General features: G+C 44.5%; 1 protein-coding gene across 1 annotated transcript in view; it reads right to left on the bottom strand.

Annotated features, from left to right (window-relative positions):
• Positions 1 to 4,372: 4,372 nt before the first annotated feature.
• Positions 4,373 to 7,244, bottom strand: part of LOC115456778 (rap1 GTPase-activating protein 2-like) — a 77,885-nt gene continuing 75,013 nt past the window's right edge. The window contains exon 11 of the mRNA XM_030186069.1: positions 4,373 to 4,911. The gene's annotated coding sequence lies outside the window, so the exon portion shown is untranslated. The remainder of the gene's footprint in view (positions 4,912 to 7,244) is intronic.

The raw sequence follows: 7,244 nt of genomic DNA, 5'->3' as shown, positions 1-7,244 counted from the left end.
TTCAATTGAACTGTGCATGCAAACTGGGCATGTGTCCAAATTTGCAGGCATAATTTTTGGCAACTTTTACAGAATTAGGGGGTAACTGCGCACTAAAAAATATCTCAATTCTTTTGAAGAGGTGTGTCAGAGAGCAGAGAGCGGACTTTCCTGTGCTAAACACACAGCTACATTACTGCATGCTAACTGGTCAACGCAAGATTACCACATGAGCCCTTACCACCTACACACACAACAAGATTGTGTCTTAGATGCCTGCCTATAAAGAAATGCTTTATCTATCTTCCTAAAATCAAATATGTCATGCAACACATAGGAGGCACAGGAAACAGGAAGAAACCTCTACAAAAAGCAGCATAAACAGGAAAGGGTAGAGGCTGGCCAAAAGGACGAGCCACCACAGGAGATGTTGCTTAATCACACTTTATTCAGAGCACCAGCAAAATGACCCTTTCACTGGTGCTCTGAATAAAGTGTGACTAAGCAACATCTCCTGTGGTGGCTCGTCCTTTTGGCCAGCCTCTACTCTTGGACTCAACATATAGGAGCCAGCTCTGTGGTTGCTATATGTGATTGAGCACCCCCCAATATTGAAATTTCCGTTGGGTTAGGCATCTCCAATAATTTTGGCTCCTAAGACAACAAACAACGCTCCTGTGGCAAAATGATCTAAAGACTGGGCTCTACAGAAGAGAAGACATGATTACGCATCGTTGAGAGGCTTAAAGATCTTGAAGAGGAAATCTATAGTAATCCCATCCTGAAAATGAAGGGATAGAGTAGAAAACTAACGTACCAAAGGATTTTTCAAATGCCAAGGAACAGCCAAGTCCTAAACCTTAGAATGCAACCAGGTAGGCCTTAAATTTGGCTCTTCATTCAGTTGGATGGCCAATGCTAAAATGACAGCAAGGGCAAAATAAGATCAAAACGAATTGTTTCAACCACTGAACAAACAGCTACGGTCTGAACTTGAATAGAGGCACCTGAGAAGCCTAAATAAATTCTATTACAATAATCCATTGGAGCCAAAACAAGTAATTGCATCTGTGAAATTGAGATAGGGCTTTAATTTCCACAACGTATGCACTTTAAAAAAATTGTGTTCTTTGTTCAGTGTTTTCTATGAGACTTAAAACTCAAAGCTGAATTTAAAAGAACTCCCAAATGACAAGCTTCATCATGAATCAAAGCTTCTTGATCACCAATCAATCAACTGAGAGTTCTATGAAGAGTAAAGTAGCTCAGTTATGTGTGTTGGCAAGGAACAGGATTATATTCCGCTCCATTGAGTAGAGGGCAAAATACTAGGGGTTCAAGATTCAGCTGGTAGTGGTGAGTGTTTTGTTTGCTCCTGACAGAGTTATTCCCGGATATTCAAAGCCGGGCCCTGTCTGGGCTTCAGCTTTGAATACCCAGTTATTTTTGAGCCAGCTAATACATCGCTGCTCTAGCGTATAGAGATAGGATAGACTTTTATGCAGTCCCAATTACGCGCCAACCCTGGCTGTTTATGTGCTGAATATCAGTCCTTAAGTGGCCAAGTGCTGACTCTGCCCCCCTTGCTCCGAAGTGGCAGGGAGCAGCGCACTGACAGCTGATTCCCAGGCAGGGGGAGGAGTAGGGAAACACGCGTGTTTCCCTACTCCTCCCCCTGCCTGGGAATCAGCTGTCAGTGACGTCATCCTGGCTACGGAGCCTAGCTCAGAAACTCCAGGAACCACGGACACAGGCAGTCCCACATTAGAACGTTGGTAGTGAGAATTATTATATAGGAAGTGTACAGAAAGACAGGAACACAGTGAACTCCAGAGAGGTATGAAAATTAGAGCTGTACCCAATTCAATTCAATCCGGCCCCGAATACATTATTCATATTCGGTCGAATAGTGATTTAAATTCGAATACGAATAATCCAGAGCTCTGCTGTGCTAAATCCTACTAAAATAAAACACATCATCTCTCACTTCACGTTGTTTCTTTTATTATTTGTTAAGTTAAAGCTCAATATCCATTATTTGTATTCAGCCAAATTATATTTTACCTTATTTGTATTTGGCCAAATAGTAAAATATGCTATTTCGTACAGCGCTAATGAAAATACATCTTGTTTACTCTTTTGGTTGAAATGAAATGATTTCCTAGTATCATTTTGGTTTCTGATTCCTCACTTATCATTGCCATCCCTTCCATGAGGTATCTTTACTTTAGCCCAGATCAATCCACCCTTACCAAAGACCATTAACTGATGGTAGAGCTATCAGCTCCAAAACACATCCTTTTCATGCCACCTCGCTGCCTACATATGCGGAATTGGGAAAAATCCCCAATTCCAGGAATAACATGTATAGAATGTTTGTACGTTTGGGAAGCTTGCCAGGTGCCCTTGGCCTGGATTGGCCGCTATCGTGGACAGGATGCTGGGCTCGATGGACCCTTGGTCTCTTCCCAGTGTGGCATTACTTATGTACTTATGTGTTCTATTAACACATCATAAGTTTTCTTGAATGTACATTTTTTATTATGTTTAGCTTCGTGGGGGCGTGGTTATGCTAATTAAATAATCCCGCCTCAGTATTTAATCAATTGAAGTTAGTGTCTGACGTGTCAGCACCATTTTGAAGCACGGAGCTGGAGACAGAGTGTAGGTGTTAGAGCGGAGCTGAAGTTTAGAAGTTAAGTGTTTTTGAAACTTGTGTGTTCAAACGTTAAGGAGTCTTTTCTTTTTTCAGATGTCATTCATTGTCATTTATTTGGCGTTTTGACCATAAGCACTGGTTCCTGACGAAGCCTCAACAGGGGTGAAACAGTGGCCTCGTGGGACGTTTTGAAAGCTAAGTGCTGACTTTTCTTAATAGGCTGTAGGTCCTTTAGTTCCTGAGGGCTTTTCGCCTGAAAAACGGTTTTTCAGCTATCTTAAATGCTATAGGCTAATGCTTGTTGTTTTCTAATACCAAAATTGTTCCCTGTCCATTGTCTCTTCTTTTTGGCCAATCAACGAGGTGAGGGCAAAATTCCGGCTCAGTACAGTTCTGGTTAGTTATATACCTGCCACTGGTTTTCAGCTCTGGGCACCTAATGCAGCCAGAAAAAAAAAACAGGCCTCAATTCAGAATCTTCAGCTTTAGGAGCCTAAAGTTGGTGACTTTTTAACCCAACAAGTAGGTCTTAAGTTTGACTGAAAGTCTAGCTCCTAAACCTGAGACATTTAGTACAGCTTTCTTTGACTATCAGCATCAATGTCATCCCATGCTGGTATTTGCTTAATGTGCTCTCAAAAATGCCCCATATGTAACCCCATAAATCATTCGACTCAAGATTATCACCGTTTATGGAGCTCGGTGTGAAAGTCAGCTCAGGTGAGGATTGGAGGGGAAGCAGAAACTCTACACCACAACTACAGTAAAACTAATTAAACTGTATAGATGCCTTTGTCCATGCGGCAATAATGGTTAGTGTGAACGTCTGTTAACAGTTATCATGCACTACTTCATGGAATAACTGCTTATCACACCTTAGTAAAAGGGTATATAAAGGCCTTGGTATCAAAGGGCTTTCTCCCGTTATGAGGGTAATTCTACAAAGGGGGGCCTATTTTAGAAAGAAAAGCAGACACCTACTTTTCTCTAGAGAATACTAGTGTAAAAGGTGAAATATGAGCCTATATTTTTGGTGTCAGCACTTACCCCAGCCATAGAGCCAGTGTAAATTTTTGTGTGCATAGCTTATAGTACCTAATATGAGCTCTGTCCAAACTCAAAGCATATCAACTCCCACCCACAAAGTATGCATTGTTGAATATTGGTGCGTATTTATGGAATTAGTAGCCTGGAACTGCTCATTTACACACTTATGTATTCACATATGCACATTAATAACTAGAATACCAACACTGATGCATGTACTTGACACTTAAATCTAGGTGGATCCTTATTAGAATTACCCTCTACGTGGCTACAGCAACATTTTTAACAAATAGGCTCCAAAAGAGATGGCCGCCTTATTTACTGGTGCTCTGACCTCCCCCTCCCCCCTCGCCTGCCTTCCCATATTCATACATGAAGAGTGCTAGCAGAATCAGGTCTAGGTAATCCAGAATTCAGTAAGCCAGATACAAGATGATGCATAACACAGCTATGAATCTGCTATGCTGCTACGTTGCAAACATCTTTGAGAAATTTCCAGCCCTTGGTATATTTCTCAAGTTGCAATCGATTCTGTTCAGCTTGGTGGTGGGGGTGGGGCACTGTAGAGGTTTCACCTCTCTTTTGGATACTTCATAATGTTGCAAAATTGTGGCCCCACTAATCATATCTCTTCATGCATTTAAAAAAAAAAATCTGCATATAAATACATGTGATTTAACCAGACCTGATTGCATTTTGACTTGACCTCCAGGTGTTGCATAGCACGCCTTAATGCTTTTGATATGATCCTTCAGGAGCGTAAAACAAAAGTACGTAAACCACTGGTATGGATCCAGACTCTGTACATTTGCAAATGTCTACAGAAAGCAAAAAATATTAGAAAAGGTTTTTAAAAATGCACTGCATTCATTCTTTTCCTTACAAGAAAACTGCACCAGGATCATGAAAGAGTTCACAAGAACGCCATTTTTCAAGAAGCTGAACGGATCCACAAAGCTGGTTCAGATGTTCTGTACCTCTTGAATGCTGACCGGGAGACACACTGCACAGCTGGATAAAAAGGCATGGCAAAAGCCAACTTGCCTACGCTGCTGAACGACTGGGTCTCCCTGGATACAGAAGCCGCTGTGAAGTGGCAGTGTCATCCCCACAGAGAAGGACACAGCAGAGCTTTTCAGAATGTTAATGCCTTGTGGCAGTAGTAAGTACACGATTCTAGTGAATGTCCAGGGAGAAGAATTGGTCTTCTATTAAACAGCAGTTCACTGCAAGACAAAGCAAGAGAGAAAACATTTTTGAAGATTTGAAGGGTAACGTGAAGCAGTGGCGTAGCTATGTGGGGCCACGGGGGCCTGGGACCCCGTAGATTTGGCCCTGGACCCCCCTGCCGATGACCCTCTCGACCCCCCCCTCCCGCTGCCAACCCTCCCCTGCCGCCGTCGCTGTCCGCTACCTTTGCTGGCGGGGGACCCCAACCCCCGCCAGCCGAGGTCCTCTTCTTCCAGTGCAAGGCTTTGTTCTGTTTGCAGGACGTCTCTGTAACTGTGAGTCTGACGACATACAACGTGCAGGACGTCAGACTCACAGAAACAGAACAAAGCCCTGCGCAGGAAGAAGAGGACCTCAGCTGGCGGGGGTTGGGGTCCCCCGCCAGCAAAGGTAGGCGACGGCGGGAGAGGGTTGGTGGCGGGAGGGGGGGGGTTGAGAGGGTCGTCGGCATGGGGGGGAGGGTCAAAGTTGTTGTTGGTGGTGGTGGTGGTGGTGGTGGCGGTGGGGTCGGCAGCACTGGGGGGGGGGCTAAAATGTGCCCCCTCACCTCTGGCTCTGGACCCCCCTCCCGCCAAAGTTTGGCTACGCCCCTGATGTGAAGTAACATAGCAACAGAGTGTCCAAAATTCCAAAGGAGAGACTCCTTCCCGGTTAAACCCCACTAAGCTAGACATTGGTCAAGTGATTGGTGCCACTGAATATTGCCTGTGACCACCCAGGCACTGTCTGGCTAGTGTCAGGGCAGTCCAGGAGCAGAGCCTGGGCACAGCAGGAATTTAACCAGTTAGCAGTGATATTCAGTCCACTAACGCCCGGATTCTATAAATGGCGACCAAAGTTGCTTAAGCAAATCTGCACGCATAGCTGATTTGTGCATGCAATTTAATTGTTTAACAAGCTAATCAGCGCCGATAATTGGCTGCTAACAAGCAATTATTGGCACTGATTGGCAATAATTAGAATTTACATGCACAATGTTCCAAGTGTATTCTGTAAAGTGGTGCGGGTAAATTCTAATGCGCAGATCACAAAAGGGGGTGTGGCCATGGGAGGGGCATGGGCATTCCTAGAAATTATGCGCAGTGTTACAGAATATGCTCGATCCACACCTGAATAAGACATAGGCATTTACACCAGGTTTTAGTTGGGGTAAATAGCTGTGCCTAAATTACAGTCAGTGGACAGCCATTACACATATTCTATAAACCACACCTACTTTAGGTGAGGTTTGCAGAATAGCGCTGTGCTGTTTTTTTTCAGCGCCATATATAGAATCTGACCCTAACTGGCTAAGTAAGCAGATAAGGTTCGGATAGAAAAAAAGGCTTTCCTGATTTTATCCACCAAGCTAACTAGGCACTGGTCTGAATATTAGTCGGTACCCGGTTAGCTTCTGGCCCAGCACTGAATACAGTGGCGTAGCCAAGGGTGGGCTCGGGTGGGCCCAGGCCCACCCAGTATCAGCACACCTATGATGTGGCTGGAATGGATCCCCAAGTCCCACTAGCCGAAAACTCTCAACAACTGTCCCTCCTTGCATACCTTTTAAATAGCAGATCTTTGCCTGCAGTGAGCATACATACTGCCTGCACTGGCCCCATAACCTCCCCTCTGATGTATTCCTGCCTATGCGGAAACAGGAAGTTACATCAGAGGGAAGGCTGTGGGGCCAGCATGAGCAGTGTATATTAGTTGCTGCTCGCTGTTGGTGAAAATCTGCTATTTAAAAGGTATGCGGAGGGAAGGGGGATGTTTGAGACACCATATGGCATGCAGGCAAGAGAGGGAGAGACCAAATCACTTGTGGGACAAGGCGGAGTTCTTCTGCCCACCCATCTTGTGCTCAGGCCCATCCAAAAATTGGATGTCTGGCTACGCCCCTGACTGAATATCTAGAGTTAATTCAGCCATATTAAGCGGCTTAAAAACCGCCGACTGCCACAGGTTGAACATCTGTCCCATAGTGAATGACAGCAGATAAAGACGCACACTGTCCATCCAGACTGCCCAAAAAGGCAGCCGGAGCTGCACCTGCCACACCATGCAGATTAAACACTGGTATCTCAAAAATAAGGCAGTCGGCAATTCACCACCATGCCAACCACATATGGGCAGTTATACCCGATGAATACCTTAGGTGAATCTCTTCATAAAGGTAGTTAATAAATCCCAATAAATAATGCAATCTTGGCGCACACAATAACAAACACAGTGCACTCTGTTTAAGTGCATGTAGGATAAGCGCGTGCTCTGTTTAACTGCATGCCGTACTTCGGTCCCGTTTTTGGCACCATCAATTTCTATGGGGACAAACTTCGGTTTAGCGCAC

Source organism: Microcaecilia unicolor, chromosome 13, assembly GCF_901765095.1.
Source record: "Microcaecilia unicolor chromosome 13, aMicUni1.1, whole genome shotgun sequence".
Classification (NCBI taxonomy): domain Eukaryota; kingdom Metazoa; phylum Chordata; class Amphibia; order Gymnophiona; family Siphonopidae; genus Microcaecilia; species Microcaecilia unicolor.
The sequence above is the reverse complement of the archived record's forward strand: the minus strand, read 5'-3'. Positions and strand labels throughout refer to the sequence as shown.